This window comes from Primulina huaijiensis, chromosome 3 (assembly GCF_012295235.1).
Source record: "Primulina huaijiensis isolate GDHJ02 chromosome 3, ASM1229523v2, whole genome shotgun sequence".
Lineage (NCBI taxonomy): Eukaryota > Viridiplantae > Streptophyta > Magnoliopsida > Lamiales > Gesneriaceae > Primulina > Primulina huaijiensis.
In genome coordinates, this window is record NC_133308.1 from 4,645,412 (window position 1) to 4,664,034 (window position 18,623).

Sequence of the window (18,623 nt, forward strand, 5' to 3'; positions counted from 1 at the left end):
CGTCCATGTGAAGATGATGAAGATATTCTTGGTCCAGAAGTACCATATTTAAGTGCTATCGGTGCCCTTATGTATCTTACAAATTGTACAAGGCCTGATATATCTTTTGCCGTAAATTTATTGGCAAGATTTAGCACATATCCAACAAAGAGACACTGGAACGGAATTAAACATATATTCCGTTATCTACGAGGAACGACAGACTTGGGACTTTTGTATTCAAAAGATGCTAATCCAAGTATAATTGGTTATGCCGATACTGGATACTTATCTGATCCACACAAGGCACGTTCCCAAACTGGATATGTATTTACTCGTGGAGGCACTGCAATTTCTTGGCGTTCACAGAACCAAACGCTCGTAACAACTTCATCAAATCATGCCGAGATTATTGCACTACATGAAGCAAGCCGTGAATGTGTGTGATTAAAATAATGACCCAACATATCCAAATCTCATGCGGATTATCATTCGACGAGAAGCCTGTGATACTATATGAAGATAATGCTGCATGTGTTGCTCAAATGAAAGAAGGATACATAAAAAGCGACAGAACTAAACATATTCCTCCTAAATTCTTCGCATTCACCAAAGAGCTTGAGAAGAATAAATGTATTGATGTTCGTCACATTCAATCAAGTGAAAACTCATCAGATCTCTTTACAAAGGCACTTTCTACGACAATATTCAGAAAGCACATATATAATATTGGGATGCATAATCTACGAAATTTGTGAAGAATTGTTCGCATCAACATGAGGGGGAGTTTACGTGACTGCACTCTTTTTCTCTTACTATGGTTTTTATCCCAATGGGTTTTTCCTAGTAAGGTTTTTAATGAGGCAGTACAAAAAACACGTAATGAAGACATCATCGTATCATGATCATCATCACAAGGGAGAGTGTTGAAAATTAATATTTAAAATGTGTATGTTGAATATTTGAATGTTGAATATTTTAATGTTGAAAATAAGAGTTGTAAATTTTGAAAATTAGTGTGTGATGATGTAGGTAATGATGATTTTATTTTTGGATTATTTGTAAAGATTTTCTATAAATAGATCTCTCATTTGTGAAGAAAATCACAATTGAGTTGAGAGAAAAATATTATAAAGTGTGTAGTGTGATAATTTTGAGAGTTTGAGATTTTTACTTTTTACCGTAAATTTTTACTTTTTCACAACATAAAGAACTTTATTCAATCAATCTTTCAATTTAGTACAGTAATCCAATACATTTGTCAATTTAACCACATTCTTGGACTTTAGGGTATAGTTTGATACACATGATAGGATAAACATGTGATATATAATATAAGAATAAGTTAATGATATATAAGATGTAAGATATTATATTTAANATAATCTACGAAATTTGTGAAGAATTGTTCGCATCAACATGAGGGGGAGTTTACGTGACTGCACTCTTTTTCTCTTACTATGGTTTTTATCCCAATGGGTTTTTCCTAGTAAGGTTTTTAATGAGGCAGTACAAAAAACACGTAATGAAGACATCATCGTATCATGATCATCATCACAAGGGAGAGTGTTGAAAATTAATATTTAAAATGTGTATGTTGAATATTTGAATGTTGAATATTTTAATGTTGAAAATAAGAGTTGTAAATTTTGAAAATTAGTGTGTGATGATGTAGGTAATGATGATTTTATTTTTGGATTATTTGTAAAGATTTTCTATAAATAGATCTCTCATTTGTGAAGAAAATCACAATTGAGTTGAGAGAAAAATATTATAAAGTGTGTAGTGTGATAATTTTGAGAGTTTGAGATTTTTACTTTTTACCGTAAATTTTTACTTTTTCACAACATAAAGAACTTTATTCAATCAATCTTTCAATTTAGTACAGTAATCCAATACATTTGTCAATTTAACCACATTCTTGGACTTTAGGGTATAGTTTGATACACATGATAGGATAAACATGTGATATATAATATAAGAATAAGTTAATGATATATAAGATGTAAGATATTATATTTAATGTTTGGTATAATTTTAATAAGAGTGATTAAATTTATATATTAGATTGTAATGACAAAATTAACCTTTATCGAGTGATATTAATAATTTTATTGAGATTTATAAAAATCATTTATATAATTATCTCGAGTTCATTTATATAATTATCATATTATATAATATATAAAAATAAATAAAAATATTTATTTGATTGGGCGGTGAAATGAGAGAACGATAGTGTTTAAGATTTTTATATATTGAGGACAATTAAGTCATTTGTGGTGTTTTTTTCATTAAATTAAAATTATCAAATGTCATTCCTTGTATAAAACTATTTATCACGGGTCCATGATAATATCATGGGCTTTCTAAAAAGGTACCAAACGTGAGATAAAGAGGATTATTTATCAATCTCTCTATTATTTATCAATCTTTTTCTTATCTCATGTACCAAACTATACCTATATGTCAAATTTTGATTTGATTTGGTCAACTTGCTTTAGTTAGGTATTTTGTTGGGCAATTTAATAATCAAATACAATTTGGCTACTCCCCCAGATGCACCGAACAAATTTTGGTATCGTCCTGCTTTGCCAGAAAAATTTAAAAATTGAAAATAAAATGATTGCGTGGAAAATACTATTTTGTCTCGTCGACTTGCCTTGCCTTGCCTCCAAAAGTTTAGTAGTCATTCCAACTGAATTCTATTTTGAAATTGGAAGAGTATGAAACTGTATATAGACAACTTCATTTGTACAATTTATTTACTTATTCTATGTAGACTAAATTTAACTCTATTTTTACTTTTTTTTTTAAAAATAATTTGGGGAATTAATAAAACTAAAATTTTATGAAAAAATAAACATAAGTATTTAAAATTTAAAAATATAAAATTTATCTAACGGCATTGTAGATTCTTGTTGTCAATTCATGGGAGGAAAAATAAGTTTTTTTCCCCGCGGAAGTCATCCTTTTCTTTGGCGTCTATTTTCATTATTTATACGTTGCGTGCTCAAAGATCATTTACAGAGAGCTTGAACTATATNTTTTAAAAAAAAACAAGTGAACCGTGATAATAAAACAATAAAAAACATGATATGTAAAAAAGATGGATTTTGATGTACATAGTATAAAAGATATTTTACGATTGATAAATATATTTTAAAAATATTTACGTTCTAATGAGGAGTAGGTCTCTTGTGAGACGGTCTCACGAATCTTTATCTATGAGACGGGTCAATCATACCGATATTCACAATAAAAAGTAATACTCTTAGCATAAAAAATAATACTCTTTCATGAATGACCCAAATAAGAGATCCGTCTCACAAAATACGACCCGTGAGACCGTCTCACACAAGTTTTTGCCTATAATGAGATGATAGAACGATAGTAATCATAATTATTTTATAAAATTAATGTCACTCAATACTATTGTAATAATAAAAATATCAAATTATTTTGCCTTAAAACCCATCAAATTATTTTTTAAAAACAAAAAACAAAAAACCAATCAAATTAGCATCACTGGGATTTTTTTTTAAAAAAAATGTTTTAATTATTTTTTTTTACAAAAAATGGGAAAAATCTTGGAGAAAATTGATAGAGCGTATAGAGCATGGGAAATGCACGGTTAAAAAAGGGACAACTAGTGTATCAGTACCCAAAGTTTTTTAACTTTGGATTTGATACCTAGTTTTCAAATTTTTCCCAAAATACCTCTCAACCTTAATTTTAATTACATTGATTTTTCTTTTTAAATTAAAGGCACATCATGCTTCCGTAAGATAAATTAAATCTTTTGCCTCTTTGACCAGAATGCCACCGGGTTATATCCACCGTATTTTACGAACTGCTCCTCACAATCCAACCACACGATCGCAACCGATGGTTACTGACACAGATCCTTCAGCAGCACTTAGCACAACCCTAATTCGTTTCCTACCTTATGGTGTACAGTAAAAGATAAAATTTTGAAAATAATACATGAGAGGGGCTAGAGCCAAAATCTCTTTATTCAAACACAAACATTCATTATTACATTGAAACCTCCTGTAGAGGAGGAGAAACTTGTTTAGCTACTTAAAGTAGCCGAACTTGAAAAACACATAAACTAGAAAGAGAAATATTACAATTTATTTGTTTGAAAGAAATGAGGAAAATATTCGATGATCTTCACTTCCTTCTTCCTGTCTTATTTATAGAAGGCTTTTTCGGATTTGAAACTCGGACTTCAAATCTTGATAAACCTTTACAGTTTGCAAATGGACCATGTAGTGGTTGAGTGGTCCCTATGATATGTCTAGGTTATTAATCTAGACATCAACTTTTCCCATTCTCTTATTTCTCCGCACTGCCAGTAGGAATGCGTTAAAACAAGATCAGCTGTGATTTCATCTCCTTTCTCTTGGAAATTCTGAGCTATTGCTCTGAGAGCTTTTAGCTCCTTCCTTTCATACTTGATTTTCCTTTTTAACACCTTCAGATATGTAAAATACATTTTCTTTAGGTTTCTTCCTTGTGTGTTTTACTGGTTCCATTTTGTTCTATTATATAGATAAAATTTTCGGGACCAGTTGTTTTGCTTTTATTCATTGGATTCTTTTAAGATATAGTATCCAATGTCCTTTTGTCATTTACCACTCATCCTTAGTGGTTCTTGTGTCCTTTTCCACCGATTATTGGTGGTCCTTATTCCACTCACATGGTAGTGATCCTTGTTAATGGGTTTGGTCACATGTCCCTTTTAACTTTGTCGAGGAATCTTTGGCTTTAGGTGCCCTCGAGGAAAACGTGAATGTGGTCCATCCCCACTTGTGCTTGTGTCGGTAAAGTGTTTCCGATCAGATCTCGGTTTGAATCCTTTACCGAATTTAGGTTCCTTCTGGTTTTGGCATTCAAGGCAGATGTTTTCTGACCATCTTCCTATATGTGCAATGTTACAAAATTTTCGGCGAGTTTCTTTACTTGCCAACAGCTTGCTGTTCCACAGAAGATTTCTTTTCTTTTCGAATAGGTCTTCTGCAAAGCTTGTAGTTTTTCCTGTCATAGTGTTTAACAGGAATGATCCATTTAAAGAATTTTGGTAAAACTTAAATGGAAACTTGACTTTATCCATTTCCGTGAGACAGACCCAGATACCCCATGCTCTCCTGGTAGATATATCATCTTCATTGAATGAAGAGACTAAGGGGATTTCATTTGTAGGAGGATCCTTTATAAATTTTTGAGAATTCATGTCTAGCATCCTTAGCTTGATGAAATGAAAGGCTTCGTGTATGCCTTTCCCTGCTGGTTCTGGTGCTGCACTGAAAAAATACAGTTCCAAAATGTCTCCTCTGGACAAATGATCATTGTTTGTCCAAGTTTCATGTACCGCTTCCTGTTTCCATTTTGGTAATGCTGATATCTCCGGGAAGCTGGGCGAAGTAGTATAAACTGAAGCAAGAGCCCCAAATTCATACCAGGCTTTGCCTCCTTTGGATATGAATTTTGTTTCATCCATACCCTAGGATATTTTCCTGCGACATCAACTCGAACCATGGCTGGGTTGATGCCAATTCTAGTGTTTAATTTCTCCCAATTCTGTTGGTAAACCTGAAATGGAGAAATTACAGTTTCATTAGTACCAACCTTAGTTTTGTCTTTGTCAGTTCGAGGCCTAAGGTTGATCTCTCCCTCTTCAATCCCCGAGGTGAAGGGTTGACTTGAGGACTCGAGATAAGGATCTGGAGTCTCAATTTTTGTTTCCGTCGACTCATCTTGAGATGATCCCGACTTAACACTTGTGCTAGGGGTATCTGAATCCCCTGCTCCAGGTATAGAGTCCTGTACTCGAAAACTCTCCATTTGGGAAACCAATGGTTTCTCAATGTCTTGGAGGATAGGTCTTTGTATTACAGACCATAACTGAGTATATGCCTGTAAACATCATGTGATTCGATCAGAGACAATTCTCTTATCAGCTTGTTGAAGCCTTCCCGCAACTTCTGCGTTTAGTGCTAACTTGTTAAACTCGGTTTGAAGTATTTCAAGGTGTTCCCTCAAATGCCTCTGCATCTTGATAATAGCATCAATGTCAATGCTGTCCATCTCTTGTTAAAAAATCTGCAAGAATATTCTCATGAGATTTAATAATCACAATATCAAAAATATAATTTTGACATAATGCTTGCCATCTTAATAATCTGGCCTTCTAAGGTTTAGACTCAATTCTATTCCTTAAAAAAGCTTTCACCTGTGTGTTATCAACTTTCAAAGTGAATTTCTTTGCAAGTAAAAATAATGGCCATTTTTCAAAAGCCCTTTTTACTGCATAAAATTCCTTCTCGTTGATATGCCATCTTATGGCTTCTGCATCTGAGAATAAACCGCTACAATACCTGCATGATTGTTCTCCAACTGGTGTGAGCTTAGTAATAACTGCTGCCCACCAATGATCATTGGCATCGGTATACAATACCAGATCATCCTCATCTTGAGGAATAGCCATTTTTGGAAGATTCTTACAAATCTCCTTTAATTGGCATAGTCCCTTTGTGTGTTCATCCGTCCATATAAATCTAGCATCTTTTTTCAATAATGGACTAAACATTTTCCTGTGCTTTGCTAGGTTCTTGATAAACATCCCAGCAAAATTAACAACTCCTAAAAAACTTTGAAGCTGCTTCTTGTCTTTGAGACTTTCTGGAAAACTCTGCACTTTTTCCACTATGTGTTCTTGCAGAATAATTCCTGACTCATCGATTTCAATTCCGAGGAATTCAATTTATCTTGTAGCAATGACTGCTTTATTTTTGGATAAAACCAGTCCTTCTTTTTTACAAACATTAGAGAAAATCTCCAAATGCTTAACATGTTCATTCATATCTTTAGATGCTATTAAAACATCGTCAATATAAACAAACATAAATTTAAAATAATCTTTAAAAAGATTATCCATTTTTCTTTGAAATATCTGAGGTGAATTAGCCAATCCCATTGGCAATACCTCCCAAATATAATGTCCTTGTGGTGTAGAGAAAGCTGTGAATTTCTTGCTTTCTTCTTGCATCATAATCTGGTAAAATCCAGACTTACAGTCGAACTTAGAGAATATCTTGGTGTTGCGTATGCAACTTATTAGATGTTCTCTACTAGGTATAAAATACCCATCAAACTCCAGAATCTTATTAATTTCTTGATAATTAATAACTAATCTGGGTTTTCCTCTTTTTATCTCACCATGATTTCTTACCAGAAAACCTGGACTGCTATATGGTGACATTCCTGCTTTGATTAAACCAAGGTACAAATGTTCCTTGATTATAATCTGCATATCCCTTTGATCTATGATATTCATTGGGATAGGCTTGCAACGGACAAATTCATACTCTTTGCCTTCTTTAATTTTAAGGCAAGCTTTGAGTTGATTTCTGTCCCACCATGCCAAAGGATTTTCATTGTAATTTTTTTTGATCTTTTTCTTGACATCTTCTAAGGATACCTCAGATTCAAACTCTACTTCATTCTGATGTAGAGTTATCTTCAGGTATTCCATATCTTCTGGTTGGAGCGTTTTATCTGCTCTCAACTGGAGCATTGTTTCTCCAAACCTTCTAGAATCTTTCCTTTTTGGGTTCAGAAGTTGTCCTGAATCACCACGCTTGCTGCGAAACTGGATCGGCAATTTTCTGTAAAATGCCTCTCGTAGTCTCTGGACTATAATTTTGTGGTTACAAGGAGTTGTAAACACTAATCTTCTAGTCTCATTTTCTTGAATATAAGATTTGAACATTTGTAGGAAATTGTTTCCTAGTAAAATGTCAGCTCCTGTATCATGAAAATAAATTGGTGGTGTCTTCACCTTGTACCAAGGTGTTTGCCCAGCACCGCCAATCATTATTTCAGTCATCTTAATCCCTTTACATAAAATTAAGATTCTTCTGGAAAAATCTCTTCCAGCAATCTTTGGTAATTCTTCTTCCAAATTATTTGGAAAAACTCTTCGTTTTGCTGTACAAATGCCAGCACCTGAATCAATATAAGCAGCAAAATATTCTGCCTTATATTGTTCATATCACCTTCCTCCTGGAATGTATATGGATAATGGACTTGTGGTCATTGGATTTTTCACATCTTATCTTCTGCCATAAACTCCATTCCATACTCTAAACGTTTCCAAGGTTTATGTTCCTCAAGAAACTCTAGTCCAATAACCAATTGATCTGGTTCTTTTCCTGGAATCCCTGTGATATGAACTTCCAATTCTCCGACTTGGATCATTCCTTGGTAAGTTCCTATCATATGTTGTTCTAAACAGTAGATGGTATTACAAGAAAATTGATTCCTTTGTTTCGTAATATCAAATACTATTTCGACTTCTTTCCACCCTTCTGGGCATCTAAGCTTTCCTATTGTTGAAAAAAAATTTTAGCTCATGTTGGGTTTCTTGGATAGGGGTTTTTCCCCATCTGTAGCTTGTAATTTTATCTCCTTGAAAAGATAGTCTTCTTGATTCCAATCTAAGATTCTGATTCCTTTGTACAATCGGTTTGTCTTGTATTTGGATATCTGTTTCCTGTATTACAGGAAATTCAATTCGTTCTGGATAAATTGCCAGAGCAACTTTTCCAAATATTTCTAGTATCTCAATAAACTCATTTCTAATAAACAACTCTGAATGATGTGTATTAGATAAAGCATATGAGATTTGATAGGTAATAGAATATGGTCTATTACCTTCCTTCATCAGTCTTTTCTCCTTGAAATTTTTATGCAATGTAAAGGCTCGACTGAAATCTCGATCTGCCAGGTTGTAGGCTACCCTTGGATAGATTACTCCTACAATCTTGCCTGCACAGAGATTTCCTGAGATAGTTCCCAGCACTGAATCTTGAAGGTTCCCCATTCTTTTATCGCATATAGCAATATCAATGGGTGAATCTATACCTTTTTTTAAAGTAGCTTTTATCATAATTTGGATTGCTCCAATATGAATCCAAGACATGGTCTTCGCTACTTCTATCTTGAGTTTTTGTAATTCCTCCTTAATTTCTTCAGAAGGAATTAGTTGCATCTCCATTCTATTTCCAGTAAGTTCCATTGGGATTGCCATTTCCCTTCTAGAAACTTTATAGATCAGATGATGCTTTCTGTTTCTTAGGCCAAGATTTCCTAAGAACTTTTCTACCTGTCCTGCAGAGAATCCTTGATATCTCTGTAGACTAGGATTTTCTTTCATAATCCTTTGGACCATGTTATGAGATATTGTTGTCTGGCTAAAGAACCCAGACAAGTCCTCATGTGTTTCGTGTCGAAACACCTCGTTTTTAGTCAGATTCCGATTCAGTTCCATCGGATTCTTCCTGACTTAGGACTTCTTCTTCTTCATATATACTTTCATCTGAGGCAATGTCCTCAAATCGGTATACCTGAATAAGATCTTGGTAATAAACTGCTTCTTCAATATCCGGAGTTGGATCGAAGCGTTTAATACCTCTTTTTTCATTTTCTGGACAGTTAGTCGAGATATGTCCTCTTGCTCCACATGTCCAGCAATTACAGTCCTTAAAACTTTCATTAGCTCGTGTATGAGCTCTTCTGAAAGTTTTCTTTGTAGGTGTTCTTCCTGTGTTTCGAGATGTACTCGATGCTTGGGAGGATGTCCTACTCCTTGATGGTCCGCTTCTTTGTCCAGATTTATAAGATCTGGCTTTTTGTCTAGACCATACTGTTCTTGGTTTCCAAGAACTTCTTCCACTTCTAGCATAAGGATGAGTTCTGAAACTTTTCCTTTTATGCTTTTGTGGTTTACTTCCAATAATTGTTGGAAGATCATTTTCCTTACAACACAAAGGAGTACGTTTGTTAATACCCCTTAATCGTTTGTAATTCTTTTGTAATGCTGCCAAATGGCACCATTCCGCCAATTTTCCTTTAAGGAAAGAAGCTCTTCGTGCCAATGTATCTGGATTTCCAGGTACATATTCCCTTATGAGCATTTCTCTCCAGGGACTTGGCATTTTTGCGAAGAAAAGCTGCATAGCTATATCTTCTTCGACTCCTGAATTCCATCTATATTTAGTGAATAACATAATGTATTCATCTACTAAACAGATGTCATGTAATTCAAGACTATACGGAGCTTGAGTATATTTCTTCCTCTTCTCTGTATCCTGACTGTTAAAATAGTCTACCCCTATAAATTGTGCTTTAAATAGGGTAGCCATTCTTCCGGCTATCTCGCTTAGAGATTCTCCGGCTAAGACTGATTCTTTGGTTTCCACCGAAGTCATGTCCCAAACAATTTTCACTGATCCCATGAGACTCATTTCTAAAAGTTTAATGAATCCTTTTCTATTGAGATCAAGTGTTCCTGCTGCGATTCTCATAGCAGATGTCCAATCGTCTATGAGTTCTTCTCTGTTTTTGAAATCTAATACATCAAGGTTAAGCATAACCCCGTAAGGATGTATAGGATCTAAAACAGTTTTCCCATAGGGTGTTTGGTGCAAGGGAATTTGATTTCTCCTTGTCCTTGTTCCCGCAGGGTGTGATCCTCCACCAGTATGGAAATCAGTTTGAGATTCTCTCATGTGTATATTTTGAGATCTCACACTTTCCCTTGGTGGTTCCTGAGAAGATGACCAAGTTATAGCAGGTGTTTCACCTCCTGCTGTGTTCATCTTTAGATCTACAACTTTGAGATTTGCGAAAGATTCTGCAAGCTCTTGTAGATTCTCTAGACCAATCCTTTCTAAAGTTGTCATCAGATTAATTTATTTTCTGAGACAGACTTAATTAGATTGATCATCTTTTCTTCAGTCAAAGGTTTTGACACCACTCTGGCCTTTCCTTGTTGATGTAACAAGGGTTCAGTACCAAATGATGGTGGTAACCATCCTCCTGAAGTTCTTTTACTAGAACCTGGTTGTTGTTCTAGTTTCTGAATTCTTGTTTGAATATCCTTTAATATTCCAAGAATTTCTTCCTGGTTTTCAAGAATTTTTTCAACTCGTTGCGGTACAAAATATAGCATATTGCCATAGTTTTGTACTATTTTCTGAATTTCTCTAAGATCTAAATAGAGCTTAGAAGAATCTGATACAATTTCCAGAAACTTATTAGATTGAATCATAAGTTTACCTGAAGGTGCTGAGGATTTCCTTTCTGCTCTGGATATCTAACCATAGTTAGATGTTCTTGTGTATATTTCAAAATATTGGAATAATCCTTGTAAATTATTTTTCTCGAACCTAAGTTCGGTTTCATAATTTTCGAAATTCCCCTCCTCAAACATTTCGTTTCTTTATAATAATAAATAATGTGTTTGAAATAAATTAACATACGACTCTGATATCATTTTGAAAGCACGTAGATCAATTCAAATCAAAATAGGTTATAAAGACGATTTTGGTATTTTTAAAGAAATTTTCTCCTGCGACCAGTTGCACAACGAGCTGCTCCTCTTCCACTTCGGATTATTTCGGGTGTTCTTTGTCCCTACTCCGGCAGTCATCCCGTAGAACCCATCCGGTTTCTCTCAAGAAATCGAGGCGATCATTCTTTATTGTTTCTGGCATCTTTGAGAAATTCACTGAAAGAGCGATTAAAGCGGTCGTGTTCTCGCAGAGGGAAGCTAAAGCTTTAGGGAAAGATATGGTCTTTACTCAGCACCTTCTGCTGGGGCCTGGGTCTTATGGCAGAGGATCGCGCCTCGTGAGGGTTTCTAGGTTCTGGTATTACTGTGGAAGCTGCGAGAGAACCTGTGCAGAGTTTGTGGCAGGAGGATAACGAGAACGGTGGGAGAACCGGGGATGTTTCGCAATCGGAGACGTCTGCTACGGATGTGTTATTCTCCAGCGGCGCAAAGCTAGTTTTTGATGCTGCTGTGGAGTATTCAAGGGCTATGGGGTATAATTTCATTGCGCCGGAGCATATTGCAATTGGGTTGTTAACTGCTGATGATGGAAATGTGAATCGTGTCTTGAAGAGTTATAATTCGATGATAAATTTGTGGATGATGAGTATGTTTTGTGCAAGGCTATGATAGCTGACCAGTGGAATGATAGATTTTTCATGTTTCTGACCCCAAAATATATTATGTACTTTATCTGAACTGAGTTCTATCGATCATCAGTTTCATCACTGTTGCAGGATAGCGTTCATTATTGTAAAAAAAAAATAGTCGCAAAAATTAGAAAAAGTGGATTCCCTAATTTATTTAGTCCATTATGCATGAATTTAAGGGATAAAAGCTCGTCTTTTTTTGAACGCTTAAATAAAAAATTGAGAAACATTTTCTTCTGAGCGCCGTGGAAGAGTGCTCCTCGCAGTACTGATGCACGCTCGTGAAAATTTGGCTATTTGAAAGTGTCCTGGATGGGTGATGCTCTTTTGTGCAGTGTGGGTGATGAATTTTGTATTATGAGCATATGTTCCTTCATTTAATTTGGTCGATTTACTTTTGCTTTCCATCAATAATGTATCATAACAACTGATTGCTTTTATCTATATTGGTGATATCCTCTTTAGTGAGATTGAGCCGTGTACCCCTGAGTGTTGTGCTTCTAGTCCATTTGATTGTATTTGTGATTCCAACTGATGATTTCTGTGTTTAGTGGTTAACATAGTGTTATTTTGAAATCAGATCTAAACGATTTCAGATTAGGGGCAAACAAAAATCATTTAGCAGCAGTGGGAGTCTCAAGACTACAAGGGGAGCTTGGAAAAGAGGGAAGAGAACCACCTACCTCTGCATTCAAGAGGTCACGTGAGAATGTCGTTCCGGAGAAAGTCGATCAAGCTAGATCAGCTGAAACGGGGAAAGGTTTGAAATAAGATGCAGTTTTCCCGATTTCTGTTCTTGGGTTTATTATTTGATGAGAATAGAGTAAATTTTATTGTCAATTGATTTTTATCAGGAAAAAAACTCTCGACCTATTCTGTGTGGATCTTACTGCCTGTGCTAGCAGTGGACTCATCGATCCTGTGATTGGACGTGAGAGGGTGGTGCGGAGGATTGTTCAAATTCTCTGTCGAAGAACCAAAAGTAATCCAATTCTTCTCGGTGAAGCTGGGGTTGGTAAGACAGCTATTGCTGAAAGGTTGGCAATAAATATTGCTGATGGAAATGTTCCCTTTTTCCTTATGGTGGGTTTCCTCTTTGGGGGTGAAAAATGCTCTTTACTTACTTTCTTTACTAATCATAGTTTTGTTCTTAAGAGAGTTGATCTCAAAAATATTTTTTCCTTCTTTGGCAGAAAAAGCGTGTTCTATCTTTGGATATAGGAATACTGATTGCAGGTGCGAAAGAAAGGGGAGAGTTGGAAGGGCGTGTGACCATGCTAATTAAGGGGATTAAAAAGTCTGGTGAGCGCATGTTTGGCTTATGTTTAGGATCAAATATTGTTTATGTTATGAGGTAATATTTCAGGGAATATTATCCTCTTTATTGATGAGGTCCATACTCTCATTGGTTCTGGCATGGTTGGACGAGGAAATAAGGGATCTGGGCTCGACATAGCTAATCTTTTGAAGCCAGCACTTGGGCGCAGTGAAATGCAGGTAGCTATTAGTGATATAGTGTTTTCTTCACTATTGCATTGAGGTGTGTCAGTGTGTGTTTACTCTGTCGACACTTTCATGAATGAAAATAATCAGAACATATACTTCCTTACACGAGTGGGTTCCATAGCCTGCCTTTTATATATTTAGAATTAGAATCATTGATAAATACAATTTTCACTGAAAATAGTAATCACTAATGTGTCACGGATATGCTACATATGTGCTTCAATTCCTAGTTATGTGTTAAATAGGAGCAACTTAAGGATTGTTTTGGTCTGTTTGGTGTGCCACCTATTTAGTTACCACATTACTTTCTGATATGTATGCGTGATATAATGTATACTATATGTTAGGCACAAATACTTTAGGCCTTTTATTTTCTATTTGGTTTCCAATTGAATTTACTGAAGTAATCTCATTTTTGTTGATAAAAATTGACAGAGTTGGTTTGCGTGTAAGGTTTTATACATTATTATTCGAATGATCTAGAATTATTTGATTTTTTAACTAAATTTTTTTACAACTTTTGATCTATCTTGTATAAACTAAATCGATGACAACATACATGCCAAACAATTTGTAATCCGGACGAATTACATGTGCTGTGTAGCTGATAAACAGAAATCTGGACATCATTTTGTTGTCTGATTGCACTTACATTTTGCTTGTGGCATTGTATTGCATCTACAACATGAATTCAGGTTGCACTTTGAGAAAGACAAAGCATTGGCCCGAAGATTCCAGCCTGTCTTGATTAATGAACCAAGCCAGGTAGCAACAACAATTTCATACTTCCGTTGCGTCTATAACAATATTAGGATTTTCTTCCCTTTATCCTCCTGTCATTTATACTACGTGGTTTCTTTGAATCAATATATAGGAAGATGCAGTTCAGATCCTGTTGGGTCTGCGTGAGAAGTACGAGTCCCATCACAAATGTAGATACACATTGGAGGCAATAAACGCTGCTGTGCATCTGTCTACAAGATATATTCCCGATAGATATCTTCCTGATAAAGCTGTTGATCTTATAGATGAGGCAGGAAGTAAAGCTCGTATGGAGGCGTCCAAAAGGAGAAAGGAAATGCAAACTTCAATTCTTTCGAAGTCACCAAGTGACTATTGGAAAGAAATTAGATCTGCACAGGTTATGCATGAAGTGGTATGCTGTTACTCCATATGTCACCAGTCCTGCTTGTTTTAGTTGGCCAATTCTTTTATATCTATATTCTCAAATAGAATAAATCAGATGTCTTGTGTATGAGCAGTCACTAGAGAGAAAGTTGATTGAAAATAGTGATATATCGAGGATGCAAGATAATGAGAAACTTGCATTTGAACCTTTTTTGCGTCCCTTACTCTCAGATGATGAGTAAGAAGCTTCACATTCTTGTTTGCTTGAATAAACCTCAATACTAGAAACTCAGACATATTCCCCTTACAGATTTCCAATGGTTGGTCCAGAGGACATAGCAGCTTTTGCTTTATTGTGATCGGGGATTCCAGTGAAAAAACTGACAGCTGACGGAAGAATGCTGCTAGTGGGCCTTGATGAACAGCTCAAGAAACGGGTCATCGGTCAAGATGAGGCTGTAGCTACTATTAGTCGTTCTGTGAAAAGATCCCGTGTTGGCTTGAAAGATCCAGATAGACCAATTGCTGCTATGCTCTTCTGTGGTCCAACTGGTGTTGGAAAAACTGAACTCACCAAAGCATTAGCAGCAAGTTATTTTGGTTCTGTTAGTAATCTTTAACTGCCATTTATGCTTTGACTTCTGATTTCATATTCAAATGATTTCTTTAGACAGAACTATATGAAATTTTCAGTCAAAATAACGTATTTTCATTTCGCTTGTCAATCGAATGTAGTGGTCAGCATGCTGAAATTGTGTGAACTTGCACTCATGTAGGAGTCAGCCATGCTATGATTGGACATGAGTGAATATATGGAGCGACATACAATAAGTAAGTTAATCGGATCTCCCCCTGGTTACGTGGGTTATGGAGAAGGAGGTACTCGAAAACGACCTTTTACGGTCATCTTATTGGATGAGATCGAGAAGGCTCACCCAGATATATTCAATATTCTCCTGCAGTTGTTCGAAGATGGTCACCTAACAGATTCTCAGGTTTACCTGTTTTCATATCTGTGGTGTTGCATGGACCTGTAAAGGCACATTTTTTGTCCCATAGTTATTGGGGGTTTCCCATTGTGATGCTTTATCTGTGTTGGTTTAACTTCTAGTCCCCTAGCTTAATTATTACAGATTCAAAGCATTTGATCACTTTGGCTGGAATCTTTTAATTTTTTTGTAAATCTCTTTTTATCAACTGTGGGCTGAATGTTCATCCGTAAACCAAGCTCTTAAACTTGGGAATCAGAGCACTGTGAAATTAGTTCTCACCACAATTTGGAAAATTTGAGGCGCCCAGAGTTTCACATTGGGTTGTGACAGTTTGGTTGAGCTAGTGATTTCCAGCCAAAATGATACAAGCATATCTACTCTACCAGTACCAGGCAATATTAGTTTGTAGGATTAAAAATGAAATTTAACTTCAAGAACAAATTCAAATTGCAAATTTTTCCGGTTCACTGCATAACAATGAGTGTTCTTGTCTCTTGTTTTGTTATACATACTTTTCCATGATTCCAAATGAAAGTATCTTTGATTTTCTGCGTGATAGGGTCGAAGAGTATCATTTAAGAATGCACTTGTAGTAATGACGTCTAATATTGGATCTGCTGCTATTGCAAAGGGTAGACAGAATTCCTTTGGTTTCTTTACGGCTGAAGATAGCTCGACATCGTATGCTGGATTGAAAGCTTTATGATGGAGGAGCTGAAGGCATACTTCCGTCCCGAGTTACTTAACAGGATAGATGAAGTAGTGGTGTTCCGCGCTCTCGAGAAAACTCAGGTTCAGCTTCTTGACCAATGGTTCATTTTTGTTAGTTGACCGCATGTCGCATGTTGTGAAGGTTAAATTATATAGACATCATGAATTTTTCAGCATCACCATGCAAATTATTGAGGAGATTTGAATCAATCACCGTGTCAAGTTTGAATTAAAGGGGTTTATCTGTGAGCTCTATCCAACCTAAAAGAGTTGTCAATAAATTCACAAATTGGCTCGAATACTTGAGATTTTTCTTTTCATATTTGTGTATGAGAAATGAATTCCATTGGTGTAACCTCCATGAAAAACATGAAGAGATAGCTGAGTTAAAAATAGAAGATCTTTTGTCTTGGCTATCACCCTATGTTCCGTTTCAGACGAGGACCTCCCCCGTTCCGCTTAATTTTTATTTGTGTAGGAATTACCCTTGTCTATGTTGAAAAAAGAACATAATGGTTAGGAGTTAGGAGTGCCCCTTTGCAGTCTCCCTCGGAAGGTGTGGTAGGTTCAAAGTTGACTTTTAAATGTTTCAGATTCAACCTTGAATTGTAGTAAGAATCATTTTTATATTTATGTGAGGTAAATGCATCACTTCACAATATATCTAAACTAAAACACCATCTATTTCTCCCTTTCGTATGTTTCATCAAGATGATGAATTTTTCTTCTCCACGTGCATATAATGATGATGGAATTTTCTTCTCCACGTGCATCAGTTGCTCGAAATTCTTGATGTAATGCTACACGAGGTGTTGATGGGAATCGGTGTGGAGATATCGGAACCAGTCATGGACTTGATATGCCAACAGGGATATGACTGGAGCTAAGGTGCACGACCTCTGAGGAGAGCCGTTACACTCATCAGTGAAGATCTGTTGAGTGAATCCGTAATTTCTGGGGATTTCAAGTCTGGCGACGTTGCTGTAATTCAATTAGATAAGGGTGCATACCCTGTTGTCAGGAACAAAAAAATCCAGTTGCCTGATATAACCCCCATATTATAGTGTATTGAAAATTGAGTTAGATATTGATTATTGAGTTAGATTTTGTACAGCTTGTATAAGTGATTCATGTAATCAACAATCAGGGTTGTGTATAGAATATGCCCTGTATTCATTCTTTGGAGCATGTTCAATTATATATTTGGCTCTACACAAAAAGGAGTATTGAATGAAGGAATGATGTATTGCTGCAAGTATTGCTGCAAGTAGTTCAAATAAGTGAGAGTTGAAATTTTTTTGTGTTTATATATTAAGTCGGTTTGAAACTCGAAAAATAAGATATTTGGCTTCAGTTATAATTTTAATTTGTTGTATACCAATTCGAGATTTGAATTCTATCGAGTTAAATATCAAATTATGATTTCACTTTTGCAAACTTGTTTTCTACAATATTTTCACGATGTTAAGATCCATGATTATTGATAAATATATCAATAAAAGATGTTAAAAAGTGTGAATGTATGCTGTCAAAATTTTTATTTTATAAGAGTTGAATAAAGTCACTTGCAGAACACTAAAATTGAGGTTCCATGTATCAATTTTTTTTTGAGGTTCCGCATTTTTTTGTTCATCTTTACGCGTGTTTTCCTTTATAAACATTCATGTTAACTTCAATTCAATTGAATAACTAGATAGGGTAAAACGGGATAGAGGGGGCGAATTGACCCGCAACCCGTCATTAGGCTGGAAAGGGTGGATCGACTTGTCTTTTGGTGAGTTGAGGAAATTATCAACCCAATCCACTTATTTAGATGGCGAGGTGAGCCAACTCGACTAACCTTGATAATTTTATGTATAATTTGACAGTTGAGAAATTGTCACTCAACTCATCTATTTTATATAGTGAGAAGGGTCGATTAAACCAGTCTACAAACCTAACCCATTCTGACATATCTACGAAAAACCTTCTTTTATTTCCATGAAAGAAAATAAAACGAATAGTTTCAACGACCCAATTAATGTTTTAGACTTTTTATTGTTGTCCTAAGATTTAAAATGAAAGTATCCAACTGTTATTGGAAAACAAACTAGATTTGAAAAACACTGGTCCACAGCTGAATTAATTAGTTGACAATGCATTTGATTTCATATTTAAATTGATTTTCTTGTTCTTCATCTATTGTAGACATGTCAAAACGGACTGGCGGGGCGGGCCAGCCCACCACCCTCTGCAACCCGCCATTAGGCGGGGCGA

General features: G+C 35.5%; 1 pseudogene; it reads left to right on the plus strand.

Moving 5' to 3' along the window:
* Positions 1-4,684: 4,684 nt before the first annotated feature.
* LOC140971996 (chaperone protein ClpD, chloroplastic-like) lies at positions 4,685-17,710 on the plus strand (annotated as a pseudogene).
* Positions 17,711-18,623: the final 913 nt, after the last annotated feature.